At 34.8% G+C, this 22,051-nt stretch overlaps 1 pseudogene; it reads left to right on the forward strand.

Annotated features, from left to right (window-relative positions):
* Positions 1-21,256, forward strand: part of LOC101318999 (dysbindin pseudogene) — a 62,031-nt pseudogene extending 40,775 nt beyond the window's left edge.
* Positions 21,257-22,051: the final 795 nt, after the last annotated feature.

A 22,051-nucleotide genomic window follows, 5' to 3' on the forward strand; every position in this document is an offset into this window, starting at 1 on the left:
CATGCTGAGCAAAACTCACCAGCCTGAGAGGCTTGTCTGCTCACCCCCTGGGGGGGTGGCGGGGGCTGGGAGCTGAGGCTTGGGCTTCAGAGGTCAGATCCCAGGGAGAAGACTGGGGTTGGCTGTGTGAACACAGCCTGAAGGGGGCTAGTGCACAACAGCTAGCTGAGAGGGAGTCTGGGAAAAAGTCTGGACCTGCCTAAAAGGGAAGAGACCATTGTTTTGGGGTGTGTGAGGAGAGGGGATTCAGAGTACCACCTAAACGAGCTCCAGAGATGGGCACAAGCCGCAGCTATCAGCACGGACACCAGAGACAGGCATGAGACACTAAGGCTGCTGCTATGGCCACCAAGAAGCCTGTGTGGAAGCACAGGTCATTATCCACACCTCCCCTCCCGGGAGTCTGTGCAGCCCACCACTGACAGAGTCCCGTGATCCAGGGACAACTTCCCCGGGAGAACACATGGCGCACCTCAGGCTGTTGCAACGTCATGCCAGCCTCTGCCGCCACAGGCTTGCCCTGCATTTCATACCCCTCCCTCCCCCCCGACCTGAGTGAGCCAGAGCCCCCTAACCAGCCGTTCCTTTAACCCCCTCCTGTCTGGGAGGGGGCCAGACGCGCTCAGGCAACTTATACACAGAGGCGGGGCCAAATCAAAATTTGAACCCCAGGAGGTATGCGAGCAAAGAAGAGAAAGGGAAGTTTCCCCAGCAGCCTCAGGAGCAGCAGATTAAATCTCCACAATCAACTTGATGTACGCTGCATCTGTGGAATGCCTGAATAGACAACGAATCATCCCAAAATTGAGGCGGTGCACTTTGGGAGCAACTGTAGACTTGGGGTTTGCTTTCTGCATCTAATTTGTTTCTGGTTTTATGTTCATCGTAGTTTAGTAGTAGAGCTTATTATCATTGGTAGATTTGTTTATTGATTTGGTTGCTCTCTTTTATATATATATATATTTTTCCTTTTTCTCTTTTTGTGAGTGTATGCTTCTTAGTGTGATTTTGTCTATATAGCTTTGTTTTTGCCATTTGTCCTAGGGTTCTGACTGTCCCTTTTTTTTTTTCTTAGTATAGTTTTTAGCGCTTCTTATCATTGGTGGATTTGTTTTACGGTTTGGTTGCTCTCTTCTTTCTTTCTCTCTTCCTTTTTTATTCCTTTTTTATTTTTAATAACTTTTTTCTATTTTAATAATTTTATTTTATTTATGTACTTTTTCTTTCTTTTTTTTTCCTCCCATTCTTCTGAGCCGTGTGGCTGACAGGGTCTTGGTGCTGTGGCCAGGTGCCAGGCCTGAGCCTCTGAGGTAGGAGAGCCAAGTTCAGGACACTGGACCACCAGAGACCTCCCAGCCCCACATGATATCAAATGGCAAAAGCTCTCCCAGAAAGCTCCATCTCAATGCTAAGACCCAGCTCCACTCAATGACTGGGCAAGCTACAGTGCTGGACACCCTATGCCAAACAACTAGTAAGACAGGAACACAACCCCACCCATTAGCAGAGAGGCTCCCTAAAATCATTATACCTTCACAGACACCCCAAAACATACCATAGGACGTGGTTCTGCCCACCAGAAAGACAAGATCCAGACTCATACACCAGAATACAGGTGCCAGTCCCCTCCGCCAGGAAGCCTACACAACCCACTGAACCAACCTTACCCACTGGGAGCAGACACCAAAAACAACGGGAACTATGAACCTGCAGCCTGCGAAAAGGAGACCGCAAATGCAGTAAGTTAAGCAAAATGAGAAAACAGAGAAATACACAGCAGATGAAGGAGCAAGGTAAAAACCCACCAGACCAAACAAATGAAGAGGAAATAGGCAGTCTACCTGAAAAAGAATTCAGAGTAATGATAGTAAAGATGATCCAAAATCTTGGAAATAGAATGGAGAAAATACAAGAAACGTTTAACAAAGACCTAGAAGAACTAAAGAGCAAAAAAAAACCAATGATGAACAATACAATAAATGAAATTAAACATTCTCCAGAAACAATCAATAGAAGAATAACTGAGGGAGAAGAACGGAGAAGTGACCTGGAATGTAAACTAGTGGAAATAACTACCACAGAGCAGAATAAAGAAAAAAGAATGAAAAGAACTGAGGACAATCTCAGAGACTTCTGGGACAATATTAAACACACCAAAATTTGAATTATAGGGGTCCCAGAAGAAGAAGAGAAAAAAAAAAAAAGACTGAGAAAATATGTGAAGAGATTATAGTTGAAAACTTACCTAATAAGGATAAGGAAATAGTCAATCAAGTCCAGGAAGGGCAGAGAGTCCCATACAGAATAAATCCAAGGAGAAACATGCCTAGACACATAGTAGTCAAAATATCAAAAATTAAATAAAAAATGTTAAAAGCAGCAAGGGAAAAACAACAATTAATACAAGGGAATTCCCTTGTATTCCCATACAAAGGAATACCCATAAAGTTAACCTCTGATCTTTCAGCACAAACTCTGCAAGCCAGAAGGGAGTGGCAGGACATATTTAAAGTGATGAAAGTGAGAAAACTACAACCTAGATTACTCTACCCAGCAAGGATCTCATTCAGATTTGACAGAGAAATTAAAACCTTTACAGACAAGGAAAAGCTAAGAGAATTCAGCACCACCAAACCAACTTTACAACAAATGCTAAAGGAACTTCTCTAGGCAGGAAACACAAGAGAAGGAAGAGACTTACTATAACAAACCCAAAACAATTAAGAAAATTGTAATAGGAACAAATGTATCGATAACTCCCTTAAATGTAAATGGATTACATGCTCCAACCAAAGGACATAGACTGGCTGAATGGATACAAAAACAAGACGTGTATATATGCTGTCTACAAGAGACCCACTTCAGATCTAGAACACATACAGACTGAAAGTGAGGGGATGGAAAAAGATATTCCATGCAAATGGAAATCAAAAGAAAGCTGGAGTAGCAATTCTCATATCAAACAAAATAGAGTCTAAAATAAAGACTATTAAAAGAGAAAAAGAAGGACACTCCATAATGATCAAGGGATCAATCCAAGAAGAAGATATAACAAATGTAAATATATATGAACCCAACATAGTAGCACCTCAATACATAAGGCAAATGCTAACAGCCATAACAGGAGAAATCAACAGTAACACATTCATAGTAGGGGACTTTATCACCCCACTTTCACCAATGTACAGATCATCAAAAATGGAAATAAATAAGGAAACACAAGCTTTAAATGATACATTAAACAAGATGGACTTAACTGATATTTATAGGGCATTCCATCCAAAAACAGCAGATTACAATTTCTTCTCAAGTGCTCATGGGATATTCTCCAGGATATATCATATCTTGGGTCACAAATCAAGCCTTGGCAAATTTAAGAAAATTGAAATTGTATCAAGTATCTTTTCTGACCACAACGCTATGAGACTAGATATTAATTACAGGAAAAAATCTATAAAAAATACAAACACATAGAGGCTAAACAATACACTACTAAATAACCAAGAGATGACTGAAGAAATCACAGAGGAAATCAAAAAATACGAGGAAATCAAAAAATACCTAGAAACAATGAAAACACAATGACCAAAATCTATAGGATGCAGCAAAAGCAGTTCTAAGAGGGAAGTTTATAGCAATACATCCTACCTCAAGAAACAAGAAATATCTGAAATAAACAACCTAACCTTACACATAAAGCAATTAGAGAAAGAAGAACAAAAAAAAACCCCCAAAGTTAGCAGGAGAGAAATCATAAAGATCATATCAGAAAGAAATGAGAAAGAAATGAAGGAAACAGTAGCAAAGATCAATAAAACTAAAAGCTGGTTCTTTGAGAAAAAAAACAAAATTGGTAAACCACTAGCCAGACTCATCAAGAAAAAAAGGGAGAAGACTCAAATTAATAGAATCAGAAATGAAAAAAACAAAAGAAGTAACAACTGACCCTGCAGAAATACAAAGGATCATGAGAGATTACTATAAGTTATTCTATGCCAATATAATGGACAACCTGGAAGAAATGGACAAATTCTTAGAAAACCACCACCTTCTGAGACTGAACCAGGAAGAAATAGAAAAAAGAAACAGACCAATCACAAGCACTGAAATTGAAACTGTGAATAAAAATCTTCCAGCAAACAAAATCTCAGGGCCAGATGGCCTGACAGGCTAATTCTATCAAACATTAAGAGAAGAGCCAACACCTATTCTTCTCAAACTCTTCCAAAATATAGCAGAGGGAGGAACACTCCCAAGCTCATTCTATGAGGCCACCACCACCCTGATACAAAAGCAGACAAAGATGCCACAAAAAAAGAAAACTCCAGGCCAATATCACTGATAAAAATAGATGCAAAACTCCTCAACAAAATACTAGCAAACACAGTCCAACAGCACATTAAAAGGGTCATACACCATGATAAAGTGGGGTTTATCCCAGGAATGCAAAGATTCTTCAGTATACACAAATCAATCAATGTGATAAACCATATTAACAAATTGAAGGAGAAAAACCATATGATCATCTCAATAGACGCAGAAAAAGCTTTCAACAAAATTCAACACCCATTTATGATAAAAACCTTCCAGAATGTTGGCATAGAGGGAACTTACCTCAACATAATAAAGGCCATACATGACAAACCCACAGTCAATATCATTGTCAATGGTGAAAAACTGAAGCCATTTCCACTAAGATTGGGAACAAGACAAGGTTACCCACTCTCACCGTTATTATTCAACATAGTTTTGGTAGTTTTAGCCACAGCAATAAGAGAAGAAAACGAAATAAAAGGACTCCAAATCGGAAAAGAAGTAAAAATGTTACTGTTGGCAGATGACATGATGCTATATATAGAGAATCCTAAAGATGCTACCAGAACACTACTAGAGCTAATCAATGAATTTAGTAAAGTAGCAGGATACAAAATTAATGCACAGAAATCTCTTGCATTCCTATACACTAATGATAAAAAATCTGCAAGTGAAATCAAGAAAACACTCCCATTTACCATTGCAACCAAAAGAATAAAATACCCAGGAATAAACCTACCTAAGGAGACAAAAGACCTGTATGCAGAAAACTATAAGACACTGATGAAAGATGTTAAAGATGATACAAAGAGATCGAGATATATACCATGTTCTTGGATTGGAAGAATTAACATTGTGAAAATGACTCTACTACCCAAAGCAATCTACAGATTCAGTGCAATCCGTATCAAACTACCAATGGCATTTTTCACAGAACTAGAACAAAAAATTTCACAGTTTGTATGGAAACACAAAAGACCCCGAATAGGCAAAGCAATCTTGTGGGGAAAAAAAGCAGAGCTGAAGAATCAGACTCCCTGACCCCAGACTACAGTAATCAGGATAAAGCTACAGTAATCAAGACAATATGGTACTGGCACAAAACCAGAAATATAGATCAATGGAACAGGATAGAAAGCCCAGAGATAAACCAATGCACCTATGATCAACTAATCTATGACAAAGGAGGCAAGGATATACTATGGAGAAAATACAGCCTTTTCAGTAAGTGGTGCTGGGTAAACTGGACAGCTACATGTAAAAGTATGAAAGTAAAACACTCCCTAACACCATACACAAAAATAAATTCCAAATGGATTAAAGACGTAAATGTAAGGCCAGACACTATAAAACTCTTAGAGGAAAATATAGGAAGGACACTCTGACATAAATCACAGCAAGATCTTTTTTGAGCCACCTCCTAGAGTAATGGAAATAAAAACAAAAATAAACAAATGGGACCTAATGAAACTTAAAAGCTTTTGCACAGTGAAGGAAACTACAAATAAGATGGAAAGACAACCCTCAGAATGGGAGAAAATATTTGCAAATGAATAAATGGACAAAGGATTAATGTCCAAAATATATAAATAGCACATGCAGCTCAATATTAAAAACAATAAACTGCCCAATCTAAACATGGGCAGAAGACCTAAATAGACATTTCTCCAATGAAGACATACAGATGGCCAAGAGACAGATGAAAAGGTGCTCAATATCACTAATCATTAGAGAAATGCAAATCAAAACTACAATGAGGTGCTGAGAACTACAATCAAAACTACCTTACACCAGTTAGAATGGGCATAATCATAAAATTTACAAACAACAAATGCTGGAGAGGATGTGGAGAAAAGGGAACCCTCTTACACTGTTGTTAGGAATGTAAATTGATAGAGCCACTATGGAGAACAGTATGGAGGTTCCTTAAAAAACTAAAAATAGAGATACCATATGACCCAGCATCCCACTACTGGGCATATACCCAGAGGAAACCATAATTCAAAAAGACACATGTACCCCAATGTTCATTGCAGCACAATTTACAATAGCCAGGTCATGGAAGCAACTTAAATGCCCATTGACAGACGAATGGACAAAGAAGGTGTGGTACATATATACAATGGAATATTACTCAGCCATAAAAAGGAATGAAATTGGGTCATTTGTAGAGATGTGAATGGGCCTAGAGGATGTCTTTCAGAATGAAGTAAGTCAGAAAGAGAAAAACAAATGTCATATATTAATGCATATATGTGGAATGTAGAAAAATGGTACAGATGAGCTGCTTTGCAAGGCAGAAATAGAGACACAGATGTAGAGAACAAATGTTTGGATGCCAAGGTGGAAAGCAGGGGTGGGGGTGGGGATGAATTTGGAGATTGGGATTGACATATATACACCAATATGTATAAAATATATAACTAATAAGAACCTTCTGTATACAAAAATAAAATTCAGACAAGAAGCCAACGGAAATGCACATGTACTATTCGTAAGAGTTAGTTTGGTGCACCCAATCTGAAGACAAATCTGTGAGTACTTAACCAAATATAATAAATTGTAATCTATGATCCAGAATTCCTATAACAGAAAAAAAGCATATGTATGTTCATAGGAGAGCATGTGTGAGGCTATTCATCTTAGCACTGTTGTGGTTATGAGGATTCTGAGGCAATTTAGAAACATTAAACATCTATCTTGAAAGCTCAATATATTTTTCATTTTCTTTTTATTTACTTTTCTTCTATTTTTTAAAACACTGTAAAACAAATAATCTGTAGCCTGTGGACACCTTTGGTAACCTACTCTAGTAATTTTTCATTTTCCTTCAAAACCTTATTTGTATTTAACTTTATATATGCTCTTGTATTCAAAACCATGTTCACCTATACTAACATATGTGAGTTGAGGCAGAGATCAGAGAAATACATTACAATAATATTTTATATAATATAAATCAACTATACTTCTATAAAAAGATTAAATAGATCACTGGTTTACTCTCTTTTTATACATATTTGTTTATTATACTATTACATATTATTTCTGGTATTGAATATGTAAATATTTTATCTTTTATTTTCTCAACTGTTAGCCACAAAGAACTTAAATTTCTTTCCTTTCTTCCTTTCCCATACTTTTCTTGCTTCATCTCCTCACTTTCATCTCTCCTGCACTTCTTGATCATTGTATTCTTTGAAAGTATCACTTCTTAAGGGGATACAAATCTATTACAATTTAGAAGGCGTTATTCAATGCCTTTATTGAAGTTACTAAAACAAACCCACAAAAAACAAACAACAAAAAAGAGATCCAGTTATATAATAGCCACTTTTGGAACCCTAGCAAAGAGAACTTTTGCTGAGGTGCAAGAAATGAACACAATTTGTTTACAGAACCTTCCCAGTATATCACATTCACTGTTACTTAAGTAAATAGATATTTCACAATAAATCAATTGTGAACTGGAATTAGATTGGTAAACTCTCTGCATATAAATGTATGAATTAAATAGAAGTTGCCCTACATGTAAGGTAACAACACAAGTATTTCCAAAGAGAAATAGAGAAAAAAGATTTTGCAAACATCTAGTTAATATAAAGGTCATTTTTTCTCCCTTTAAAAAAAATAAACTATACAAATCATCTAACACCTAATGCAATACAATGTAATTTTAAAATAGCTTAGGGGAGTAAATTATGTGTCAGAACTTTCTAAAAGTAACTAATCAAATTAGCTTTTAAAAATAACATAGGAATGATGATTATAATTCTGAATATCTCCAGAAGGTGAAAAATCAATATCATAAAATTTAAAAATTAATTTTCTTACTAAATTCAAGGAAATAATTTTTATTATATAACAGGAAATTATCACACACATACACATAAACCTACAGGAGACTGAGTGGAAATTAGTTCAGTTTATTGTATCAGCCAATCTTATCCATATGACCCCAAGTAATAGACTTTACTAATTGCACATTAGTTTATAGGAACCAGGAGAAACAAATCAAACCAATATTTTCATTTATGGATGGTTTTGTCTTATTTGTATATATCAATTAACAGAGGCTTTATACAAGTTGTCATTGGAAGGTAAATCAATTAAACATTTCCATAATCTACCAATTAGATCATGAAATTGATCATTATAATGATAATGCGATTTTGAGCATTTAGTTTGTTTCCAAAGACTATATTTTATACTTCATGTTTATTATTACACATAATAATTTTTGCTCATAGCAACCCTTAAATAGGGTTATGTTTTTATCCCCATGTTACAGATGGGAGAAATGGGATACAGCCCTTGCCTTGCTCATCATTATAGAAGGTCCATACGAATAGCCAATGTTTGAATCCTGGCCATATAAAAATACTATCTTGTGCTGTAATATAGGCCAATACACACTGGAAACCAATTTGGAAACAAGGTTGGCAATTCAATACCATGAAAATTGAAAACACATGTTCAACAGAGTTATATGCACATATACATAGAAACTTTATTTATAGTAACCAAATATTGGAAAAAATACATGTCCTCAACAGAAGAATGGAAAAACAAATATGGTATATCTACACAGTTAAATACTACTCAGCAATAGTAGGAACAAACTACTGCTACATTCAATATCATTTTACTGAATAAAAGAAGACAGAGAAAAGATTGTTCATCATATTATTACATTTCATAAAATTCTAGAATATGAAATCAATTCAATGGTGGAACAAATCTGATCAGATTTTGCCTGGGGTTGGAATAAAGAGAAGGATGCATTAATAGGGCCACAGGAACCTGCAGAGTTTGATAGAAATGTTTCGTACTTTGAATGTGATGGTGATTTAATATTTTATGAATATATTTAAAAAACACCAAGATGTATAATTTAAATATAGGCAGTTTATTGTACATAAATTAAACCTTATTAAATCTGTAAAAGGATTAAAGGGTTTAAGATTATATGCCATCTGACATCTGTGACACATTAAAAGTTTCAAATTTTCTCTTTATTTTCTTGAAACTTTTCATTTATTGGGAACAAGAGGTAATGGAGACACTGTGCATTTCATGGCTATTATAGTAAAATAACTAGGCCTTTGAATCACAAAGACTTGATTAAGTGTTTAATTCCAAGTGCCATGTTTCCCCAACAGAGGGGTTACACAAATCCACCAATAATTTGTCCTGCCACAGAAACATGGATGATATGGAAACAGGACTCACAGTGAGGATCTCTAATGCTCTGCTACAGTGTAGCTCAGAGCCTAGGCTGGTTATGCAAGGTATCACATACAGTGACAATAGATGAGTATAGACCCTGAAAAAATGCCAGCTTATTTAAGCGAAAGGAGAGTGAAAGAAATGTCTGTAATCAAATGGGTGTAAATAGAATGCCTGGGATGAGAAATCGGAGTTAGTTCTAACTGATAAGAAATAAGGTGGTACTTCAGTGGAATTAGTAGCGAAGAATAATCACACTATGAGTAAGAGCATCTAAGTCATTGACTTCATATGGATCTGGCAAAAACAACAAAGATATAAAATTTAAGTGACCCGCCCCCAAACGGTGTACGAGGTTATCCTGGGTTAGTTATACAGTGAACATTTTACTCTAGAATAATTTAACTGAATCCTGATAGAAGTGTAGGATATACAGAGGAAAGGCATCTTCCAGGCAGATGAAAACATGGCTATCGACCTGAAGGCATAATACAGTGTAGTATATTTTGGAAGTTGATGTAGCCAGATAGTACTATATTTTGAGAAGTGAGAAAGAAAACAATGGGGTAAAGATTGCAAAAGAAGGAGTAAATCATAAGGAATCTTTTATTCCATTTCTAACTTAAGATCTATTTTGTGGTTAACAGAAACCGTTGATTGATTTTAAGCAGGGAAATAAAATAACTCAGTTTGCATTTTAGAGCACCTAGTTTTCAGTTGGGAAGAGACATTTGATGGGGCATTCCTGACCATGTGACTTTACATTATATTATACACTATGATACTAGATACTAATATCCAAGACACTGTGAGACCAGAAACTGCAGAGGTGGGGATAGTCTTTATATTAAGTTGAATATACAGAACCTGATGACAGATACATTTGAAAGAGGGGATAAAAGGTATAAGGGTAGTGTAAATTGCTTCAATAATTTCTGGTTTGGGCAACTTTTTAGTTTATGGTGTTGTATGTTAATATTGGAAATAGTGTGGACAAGCATTTTTCACATTCGGCATGTTTAGTTCCACATGTCTATGGGAGGGCTCAGATAAGATGTACAGTACTTAGGTATATATTTGTCTGGAACCCAGGATAGTTACCTGGACTAGAGATACAGATTTAGGAGGCTTCAGAGTATGACTAGTAAACCAAGGAATGGATGAAATCTTTGAGACAGGCATTTTAAATTGAGGAGACTGAGAGAGAGACAGAGAGACAAAGACAGAGAAAGAGACAGAGATACACAAAGAGGGAAAACAACAGGAGAGGGAAAGAGGAGAAGAGGAAACAGATGTGTGAATTGAAACGGAATGTTCATAATTAAACAATAAAAACTGTACAAAACTGGTTTTTCATAAGCAAAGTAGGAGAAAATTTCCATGAAGGTATGAATAATTGTTTACAATGTACAAAGAGCAAGTAAAACATAAAGATTGAAATAATTCACTAAAATGGGCAAATTTCAATGGTGAAAGATGCCAGATTAAAGTAGGCCGGATACTAACTAGAAAGTATGAGGCCATGATTTTCAGTTTGGCTTAGTCCTGTTTGATGTTGAGATATGAAGATGAAAAGAGGGGAGGGAAAATAAAACATAATCAGAAACTGGCACAGAGTAGAGACCAGAAATTTTACTTATCTAGTAGTTTAATTTTAAGTTCATAAGCATCCAATATTTACTCACTACTAGGCATTTATCTTCACTGAAGACACAAATCAACTGACCACATTTTTCATCCTATTCAGTAGGAACTGCTTGAATAGAATCTGAATTAGTTTATCCAGTTTCAGGATCAAAAGTTCTCTGTTCAGGGAGGTGCTATAGAATGACAAAAAAACAAGAACTGAATTGGAAATGAGTAGGTAAGTTAAAAACAAGTCTCAGAAAACAGGTTTTATTATTTCTGTTGAAAATAAAATAAAAAATACTCTAACTCATTATACTATCCTAGCCTTTCCTTATTTATCAACTTTATATTACAATTCTAGAACCAAAAACACATCATGAAAATAGGAAGAAAACTATATACAGAACCTCTAACATTTGATAAGAATTTATTAATATGATTTGCATCAATATATTGCTCTCTATTTCAAAAATTTTTTCCTTTTATAAGGGTCTTTCTTGTACTATCTCTTTGATCCTAAAGAAAAGTAGGTAATTAGAATACCATTTTGGGGGGGATTTTGTTTTAGGTGAAGTAATTGAAGTTTCAGGGGCCCCAGGGAGGTGATTAAGATCTTTTATTCTGGAGCTTGATGCTTGAAGATTATATAAGAACAATAAGGCTACAGACATTACTCATATAGACTCCTAATTTATTCAAGTTTGAGGGAAAAAGGAATGTAAGCAAAAACTATATTGGTATTCATCTTATCATGAATTTCCCAGTACACTCTCTTATTGATTTAATGATTCTTTGAAAATGGACATTTAAAGCAGGAAACAGAAAAGATACACTGTAAGAAGACTATGGAGGAGTTATATATGGGGGTGGGCATGAATCATGCTCACCATGTAGAAAAGTGCTTGCTGAGCCTTTGAAATACTCTGTGCAATTTGTTTATAAGAGGCATTTGCAAAATTATTATTTGCCTTGCTCTTGTGTCTACATTTGTGCTTGTCCCCTCCAAGTTATGATTTGCTATTAAAGATATTTTGATATATATTTTGTCTTAGAAAAATATGAATTTAAGTTTAGAATCAGTCCTCAGTATAGCCTATTTTTCTTCTGATATATTCCAACCTGTTAATTTAAGATGATGTTGAAAGAGGACTGGAATTATATTTAGGTTTTTCCCTTTCTGAATGTCACTTGTACCTCTTATTACATAAGCTTGGATAAGGCACTTGAGTTCTTTGATTATTTTTTTCTGTAATTTTGAGAATACAGTAGCTTTTTTAACTTTTTCTTTTATATTGGAATATATATAATATAGTTGATTAACAATGTTGTGTTAGTTTCAGGTGTACAACAAAGTGATTCACTTATACAGGTATCTATTCTTTTTTTGTAGCTTATAAACAACAGAAATTTATTTTTCACAGTTCTGAAGGCTAGAAGTCCAAGGTCAGGGTGCCAGCATGGTTGGATTTTAGTGAAGGCCCTTTTCTGGGTTGCAGACTGCCTATTTCTTGCCGTGTTCTCACCTGGTAGAAGGGGCTGGGGATCCCTATGGAGCCTCTTTTACAAGGCACTAATCCCATTCAGGAGGGCTCCACCCTCATGACTTAGACACTTCACACAGGCTATACCTCCTAATACCATCACCTTTGGGGATTAGAATTTCAACATATAAATTCTGGGGTGACATAAACATTCAGACCATAGCATCTTCTCATTGGTTCTGTGACATCAACATGTATCTATTCTTTTTCAAATTATTTTCCCAATTAGATTATTACAGAATATTGAGCAGAGTTCTAAATACTTCACTGGGCTATACTAAAATCAGCTAATGAATGCATAATTAATGGAACATATAGCTGAAGCAACATGGTACAATGGTAAAGAATGCTGAAGAACCAAATTCTGTGTTTAAATACTGATTTTGCCACTTTTCAGCTGTGTATGCTTATCAAGTAACTTAGCCTCTCTCTGCCTCAGTTTCCTTATCTGTAAAATCAGTATGATAATAATAGTTCTGACCTCATGTGACTGTGAGAATAGAAGGAAATAATCTATCCAATGCTCTTAGAACTGTGTCTAGAGTATAGTAAGAATTATTCAAATATTTAATGATGATGATGGTGATGGTGATGATGATGATGATGATGACAATGTGCCAGGCACCAGGATACAGTGCTTAAGAAATCACAATCATTTTTTTCAGTAGGAAAGTTGAAGAGACACAGAATCTTAAAATTATAGTGCTGAAACTCTATTAATAAAACCTATGATATTTCTGAAATTTAACTCATAAAGCCTACTAATAAATTTAAACTTCCTCAAATGATTTGCATGCTAAATCATGTTGAGCCACTTTTAGGTGTTTTCTTTTGACAGAATCCCTAGGAGACTATGGGATGTGATGCAAAGGTCCAGGATCTGTCTCATCCAACCTTGTGCTGAGATCTCCTCATTTATAAAATGAACTTGCTGAATAACATGTTTTCTTAGGTTTATTACAGGCTGAAATTCAATGCTCTAGTGATTCCTTTATGTATAATTCTACAATTGAGAATGCAATAATGATAATTATTGCTTTGCAAGCTACTAGTTTCATTGCAAATGTCATTACTTATAATAAATACAGGATAGCCAAAAGAAGTACTTTCTAAAATATTATGTAAAATTAAAATGAGCATATAATTCTTTTAAAATAATTAATCTTGAAATAGTAACATGTTTTATAAAAAAAGTTCCAAAATGAAAATTTTGGAATTATCTCTACATACATATTCCAAGAGGCAAACAAGTTCTCAAGGACCATTATTGAATGCTTATAGAATATTAAAAAATAAAAAGGAATATAAGTCAAAACAATATTTAACACAGTATTCTAAAAAATCATTTGTAGATTATGATATTATAAAGAAGAAAAAGAAAAAAGTTAACTATATCTCTTCTGGGGTATGTGTGACTCCCAGCTTGAATTTTTAAAAATTCTACTGAATACTCCAATTTTGTCAAAAACAAAACAACAACAAGAAACACACACACAAAACTACCACAGCACTCCCAAAGCTGTGCAGTGCTCCAGTGGCATATATTCTCACAGTTCACAAAGCATTTCCACAAACATTTCCTGGGACCCTCACAAAAAAACCCTGTGATTTAGGCAAAATATGTCTCTCAATATCTTTCCATACTCCTACATTTTCTCCAAATAGATTATGTGACAATTAGTGTCACTTCCATATCAGAAAAATAAACACATACAGCTACTTTGTGTTACATCTAAAGAATGGCTTAATTATAATATTGTGGGTCAAAGACTGAGTTTTCCTTTTTCTACAGAAAAGCAGTGTTCACTCTGCCAAACATTTAGAGTATAAAGCTTCAGCATCTATAAAATATGAACAAAAAATAATTACCTCAATTGTTGCAAAAATTCAATAACGTGCTTAGAAATTTTCACATAATAATCTGCAGACAATAAATGCCTCTACATCTTAGTGCTTTTCTTCTTTTCTGAAAAAACACTAAGAGATTTCATTTGTACAGTAGAAATGGCTTCATGATCAGGAAATTGGAATTAATATTCTACCACAGACTATCAGAATATGTTATTGAGTTTTTATTGCAAGTAAAATTCAAATAATACTACCTTCAGTGTTACTAACACTACTAGTAGTAAATATAATATTATCAGCAGAAATAATACTAATAATAATGACTAGATTTTATATAGTGCTTTTTTGTGTCTGATATTAGTCATTTCTATCTTCACGATAACCCTATATTATTATCCTATTTTAAATACAAAAAAACTAAGGGACTTGACTTGCCTAAGAGCAAAGTTCTGGTTACTAGTGAAGTTGAGATTTGAACCTATGAAATTTTCACCTTCAGGGCTCATGCTCTTTATAATTGTTCTATAGGTTATTTGTAGTTTATAGAAGCTCTATAATAGAGTTATGATTATATTTTTAGAAAAATTGACTGCTTGACTAAACATATGGAATTGCGTGCCAGTTTAAGCATTTTTCAGGCAGACGCAATGTGAAATAAACAAATACATTAAATAACATTCATATGAGCTTCTTTTTTGTTGTTGTTGTTTCCTATTTCCATGTAGTAGAAGTAGGATCTTATTTTTTGAAGAACAGAAATGTTAAAATTGACAAATAATTTGGAATAGATAATAGTGTGCCTTTTGAGTGCCTTAATTATGTAATGAACATTTGCTGTTTGTGCATATTCTACTTTATTTTACCACTTGAAAAAGCCAGTAGATATAAATAATGTAATAATTGTGAGGAGTTTTGCATTTCTGGAGAGGACATTACAAATAAAATGATCAACACAATAATTCAAAATTGTGTGAGGCATAATATTTTCCAAATTTTTCATATTCTATTATGTAACTATTTCCAGTGTCTTTCAAGATAAGGAGAATCAATTTTTCTTGAAGATACAGATTAGGCAACTGCAAAGAAAAATTCAAGTGACCTTAAGGATTTTCTCCCCTTAGTCATTCTTACGCTGATTGTTCTAGCTTTCCGCAGAAGGTAATAATATCTTTTGAATTACTGAACCATTAGTTCACTCTTAACCTTGATGAAAACTTCAAGAAATGTCTTATTACAAGAATAATTGTGAGGGAACATAAGGTGTTATTTTGGTTTGTACTTCATATTTTATATTATAACAGATATAGCATTAACATTAACAAATATGGCATTATTGATGTTGGATTTTTTTTATTTAAGCTCTTGGCAAGTTTCCATATTTTTATTATAAAAAGTACAAGCTTTTCTGAGAAAAACAAAAACATAAAGAAGCAGAAGAATTTTAAAATATGTTCTAACCAAGGTGGCTATCATGTAACACACAAGATAAAATAATGAACTTTACTGATTTTATTCTTGTTTCTAATTATTTATTCTAATATTTTCCAAGATGTTCATTTTATATTTTGAATACCGAATTTTAAATTTATAGAAATATATGTTTAAGTTATGAGTTTATGAATTTTTATGCAACTTGCATTTTTACTTAATTAATCCTGTAAATTTTTCCATATCAGTAAATATTCCTAAAAATAAAATTGATAGAGCTTGTTATTTCCAAAATTTAAGTGTCAAGCTACAGTTGCCCTTTAGATCTTCTGATTTTCACTCCCAGCTGCAGCTGTAAGGAGTCCCTCTCTTTACCTTGGTTAACGATGTGCTTCATCATCAATCTAAATATCTTAGTGTAGAAGAAAAAAATAATGAATTTGCCCCACTTCTTCATAGTTATTTTTGAATCATAATATAAAGCAAAAGTTACAAAATAAAGGTAATTATATTTCAGGTATTAGAAGTTCTTTAAATGAATATCTACAAAGTATTAATTTGGTATATACACCTTGCATTAAGAATTATTATAAATATTGTAACTATAATTTTAATACCAAGGATATTATAAACAAAACATTTAAGTGTATGCATATGTGTATATATGTATTTGCACATATGTATAGGATGAATATAGAGGCTATGTTTATTCCTAGTTGCATTAGATATGAACTCTCCCTTAATTTTACAAAAACTTATGTATAGATTTTTATGTGTATTCCTTTTTTATTGGGATTTGACTTTTATAAACTATTGAAAAAACAAATAATTTGTTGAGGAAGCAGAAATCTTGCTCTTTGTGGTGGAAATGGCCCTTTATCATATGTCATCATCTGATGAAGACAATTCTGTTAGATCTACTGTAATGGGAATTTCTCTTTAGTATGTGGTATGTTGAAGATCGAAAAAAAAAAAAGTCTTGTCTAAGGTTCAACACTAATATGTGCTAGAACTTTGTCTGGATTCTATAAGTTTCAACCCAACATTTTATTTGCCATGTTCCACCAGAGTGAGAGTAGAGATGTTTTTTTTTTCACCACTCTATTCCATAAGCTCTTGAAGCTCATGATAGAGAGAGAGAGAGAGAAAGAGAGACAGACAGAGAGAGACAGAGAGAGACAGAGAGAGAGATAGAGGTAGAGATATAAGTAGAGAGATATATTAAATATTTAGTGTTAAAACCCACAAAGGAAACCATAAAATCCCTAACAAACTTATCATTTGATTTTGTTTGATAATTAAGCTGTGCTGGAGCTCTATATGGAGTTAATTTTGAGGCTGTGAATTTTCCTTTGGTGATAGCCCATAAGAGGACAAACTGTGGAATGGAGTATGAAATGAGGGAGGAGGACCACAGGGATGAGACCTAAGCACTCCAAAGCCTCAGAGGACTGCTTGCCAACTCCAAGAAACAGGAGAACTTGAGGGACCTTGACCTGCAGATTCTAGCGAGAAGCCTTTCTTTTCACTTTGGGCAGACCTTATGATTCTGTTTTAACTTCATGAACTAAAAAAGAATAGCATAGGTATGCAATCACATCTCTGTAAGAAAAATATTTTAAAAAGTAACATCAAGGTAGCAACATAATCATACTTAAAATTAACAGTAGGGCTTCCCTGGTGGTGCAGTGGTTGAGAGTCCGCCTGCCCATGCAGGGGACACGGGTTCGTGCCCCGGTCTGGGAAAATGCCACGTGCCTTGGAGCGGCTGGGCCTGTGAGCCATGGCCGCTGAGCCTGCGTGTCCGGAGCCTGTGCTCCGCAACGGGAGAGGCCTGCATACCGCAAAAAAAAAAAAAAATTAACAGTAGTTACTTACTACCATCACATATTCACTCAGTATTCAAATTTTCAATTGGCTGATAATGTTTCTGAATCATAATCCAAATAAGATCCTCACATTAGTTGCTATGTCTCTTAAAGTCTGTTTTTAGCTATAGCCTCCACTTCTCTCTCTCTCCCTGCCTCCTCTTATAAATTCATTTGTTGAGGACACAGATTTACCTGTCCTTAGAGTTTTCTACTGTCTGGATAATGCTGATTGCATCCCCATGGTATGATTTAACATACCCCTCTGCCTTCTTTACATCCTGTAAATTCTTAGTTAGATCTAGAAGGCTTTTCCCTTTTGGACTATTATGCCATAAGGGCAGCTGTGTTCTTCCACAAAGAAAGTCATGAAGCACTACTGTTTCTTATTTTATCATAATAATAGTCATTGCTGATTAATATTAGGTATAGAAAAATAATATTTTAATTCTATAATTCTTTTTCATTTATTAAGTAGAATATTTCTATAAAAATTCATCTAATTTGCTGTATGTCTTGAATACACACACACACAACTTCTTTCTCATGACTTTTACCTTTTTAGACATTTTTGGGCTTTTTTACACTTTTATTTTCTAAATCCCATTTGTTGTTGTTGTTGTTGTTGTTTTGTGGTTCGCGGGCCTCTCATTGTTGTGGCCTCTCCCGTTGCAGAGCACAGGCCCCGGACGCGCAGGCTCAGTGGCCATGGCTCACGGGCCTAGCCGCTCCGTGGCATGTGGGATCTTCCCGGACCGGGGCAGGAACCCGTGCCCCCTGCACCGGCAGGCGGACTCTCAACTACTGTGCCTCCAGGGAAGCCCTATGTTATGTTTTTGATTGCATATATTCTCCATTGGAAACCTTTGTCATTTAGCCTTCATTCCAGAGATTCTACTCTTTAATTCTCATTTCTTTAATTCATTCAATTCTGATTTTATATTCTTTTATTTGTCCATTTGTAGTCAGATTCTTTGTATTTCTGATTTGTGGTATTATTTCAATTCTGCAAATGCTTGTTTAATTACATTTAATTCAGGTCAGAATGTTGTCTTACACTTTTCTTTTTTGTTCTTAGCTTAGTTTAGAGAAATTTTTGCCTAAAAATATTATGTTTATGCTTTCTTTTATTATGGTAGCTCTGATGGGATCAGTGTTCATATTTATTTGATGTTTTTAATTATTGTTTGATTTTTCTGGGACTAACAGCAGAAAAATTATATAAAGGTGAGGTTTGGTGGCATACTTCAATTCTTAGTTCAAGAGAAACCTTTCCTGCTGCTACAGTTTTCTTTCTTCAACAAATGGAAAGTAATAGAATCTCTTCTGTTCTAACACATTTTGATTCTTTGCTGTTTTCTAATTCTAGTAAGGTTTTGATTTTCAGCCATCTTTTTATTTCTGTTCACCACCAAGCCTCCAAAGAGTCCCTTCCTGAGGATCCTCCATTGCCTTCAGAGTTGTTGCTTGTATGACACTGCCGTCTTTGGTATCACATAATTTAAAGTCATTCTGTTTAATTCCCTATTAAATGTTCTCTGTGTTATCTTACCATGGTTAGGATCCTCTGCTTCTAAATATAAATATTATTAGATGTTATCTGTGGTCATCCCTACTAGAACCGTACAGCACTCTCCTGTGTTCATCACAATTGCCTGTTAACCTCCATTCAGGCGTGGGCTCCACTTAAGTACAGGCATTAAACACACTCTGTGGTCTTGGGTGGCTATGCACCATTAAAGTAAACTGAAGGAGTATTCTCTGTGTCCTAGTTATGCTGTTAATATTAACTATGCAAGATTTTCTTATCTAACTTTGTTGATCAGAAGTTTTTCCCTTGGAGGATGTGTAGAGATTCAAATTTAAAATGCTCCCATTATCCTTGAGGTACTTGGAAATTCTACAATAATATTTTGAATGGAACAAAGGTGCCAGAGTTTAGAAAGAATTCTAAATCACAAAGTCCTCCCAAGAAGGAAGACGATTGTAATTTATAAAAGCAAAGCGTTTATTCTTAGAATAATTCTTTCTCTCCTTCAGAGACCTTTGAATAGGCAGAATATGAAAAAGAGTATTCTAAGTGAATAGTGCACTGGAATCTAAGCATGATGAAACTAAAGAAGATAAAGGAGAACTGGGAATACTTTATTTCATCAAAAAGCAGAACTTGCATGAGTTAAAATGCCTTTAAATCATAGATAGCTTAAGTTTAAAAGCTTTAAAACATTTTTAATAAGTTGTTGAGAATAGGTATTATATTAGAATTAAAGAAATAAGAAAATATTGAGTTAGTTTATAACAATCTTTCTATAATTCTTCTTAACTAATATACTTCAGAAAGCTTTTCAACAACTGGAAAAATTGGCCCCAAAATATCCCATATTTGCCAAAGTGCTCTGCTGGACTAGAATTACTTAGCAGGTATGAAGATACATGGGCTGCACTTCACAGAAGAACCAAAGAATGTGCCGGTGCTAGAGAGCTGGTGGATAGCAAGGTGGTTATGCTTTCAGCACACTGGGAGAAAAAGAAGACAGAGCTAAGAGTTACAGGTGCATCCTCAGCAACTTCCAGGTTTAATACCAGATTTAGAATTTATGACAGCAAACCTGACATATTTAATGGCTAGTTTTTAGGAGATAAAAACCAGCTGCTGGGGCTTCCCTGGTGGTGCAGTGGTTAAGAATCCACCTGCCAATGTAGGGGACACGGATTCGACCCCTGGTCCGGGAAGATCCCACATGCCGCGGGGCAACTAAGCCCATGCACCACAACTACTGAGCCTGTGCTCTAGTACCACAACTACTGAAGCCCGTGGGCTTAGAGCCCGGGCTCTGCAACAAGAGAAGCCACCGTGGTGAGAAGCCCGTGCACCGCAATGAAAACCCCGTGCAACCAAAAATAAATAAATTAAATTAAAAATAAAAGAAAAAAACAGATAAGTTAACTGGGTAGGAAACACTTGTATTCTCTCAAGGATACCCCTTCCTCAGGCTCTCCAGATTTAAGGACTTTCATCTGAATTCCTCTCCAGTTTAAAAAAAAAAACACACACACAAAAAAAACCCCACCTGCTGAATCTGGACGTTTTATATGGGCAATAGAAAAATAAAATATAAGCAGTCCCAATAACTGGAAAATTACAGGAAAAATAAGAGGAATGAACTTGAAATCTTCAAAGTTGAACTAGAAGTAGAGCACACCCAGAAGGTCTTGGAAATGGAGCATACCCAGCAAATGAGGCTGAAGGAGCAGCAGAAGGTTTTTGAGGAGGCCGTCTCGCAGGACGTGGAATAGTACCTTTCCACAGGTTACCTGCAGATAGCTGAGAGGTGCGGCAGTTGGGGAGAAGGCCCCCTGGCAGCAGGGACTCTCCCTGGGTGTGCAGAGATAGTGTAATGCCATGCTCCCTAGAATGGAAGGGGCATGGAATAAAGTCCTCATAAGTCCTGTTCTATTGTTAGACCCCCAAAATCAAAGACGATGCATCATGCCATATTTGTCTTGACATTGTTTTGCCTCATTCTATAGTTCTAGGCTTTAGTTGAAGATATTTAGAAAATGCAGAATATGTTAAAAAAAAGTTAAAAAGGCAAAGGAAATATACACATAATCCTACAGCACAGAATAATCCTTAATACTATTTTAGTGTAGCTCTTACCAGTTTGTGCATGTGAAAGAGTCAGTCTATTTGAGATTTTCTATTTATGTAATTGGTATAAAAATGTATATATACATCTGGCTTTGTATCTAAGTTTTCTTAACATTATATGGGAATCTTTCCTCCTATATTATTAACATTCTTGAAATGCTAAAAAAAAACATTATATCATTTCCATCTCTGTGTAAAAATTTTTATTTTTCATTTTGTAATAATTTTTGTATAATTTTGGATTAATTTTATTTATTAATAAATATATTAAAATAATCATACATATTCAGCATTTTTCTTTAAATTATTCTTTAATTTTTAATCACATATGTTCAGCATTTTTCTTTATCATGTTTCTAATTTTTGAAATATTAAAATATTTATCTTCATTTTAATTAATTTAATTGTTTATTATTATTTTATTTATTTTATGAATTCCAAATAACATGCAGCATAGCACTATTATTGTTTTGGTATTCTGAGAAACATATATCTAAATCTTGCTTTATTATTTTCTTTCAGTATTTAAATCAATAAATAGG

This window comes from Tursiops truncatus, chromosome 4 (assembly GCF_011762595.2).
Source record: "Tursiops truncatus isolate mTurTru1 chromosome 4, mTurTru1.mat.Y, whole genome shotgun sequence".
In the NCBI taxonomy this organism is placed as follows: Eukaryota; Metazoa; Chordata; class Mammalia; order Artiodactyla; family Delphinidae; genus Tursiops; species Tursiops truncatus.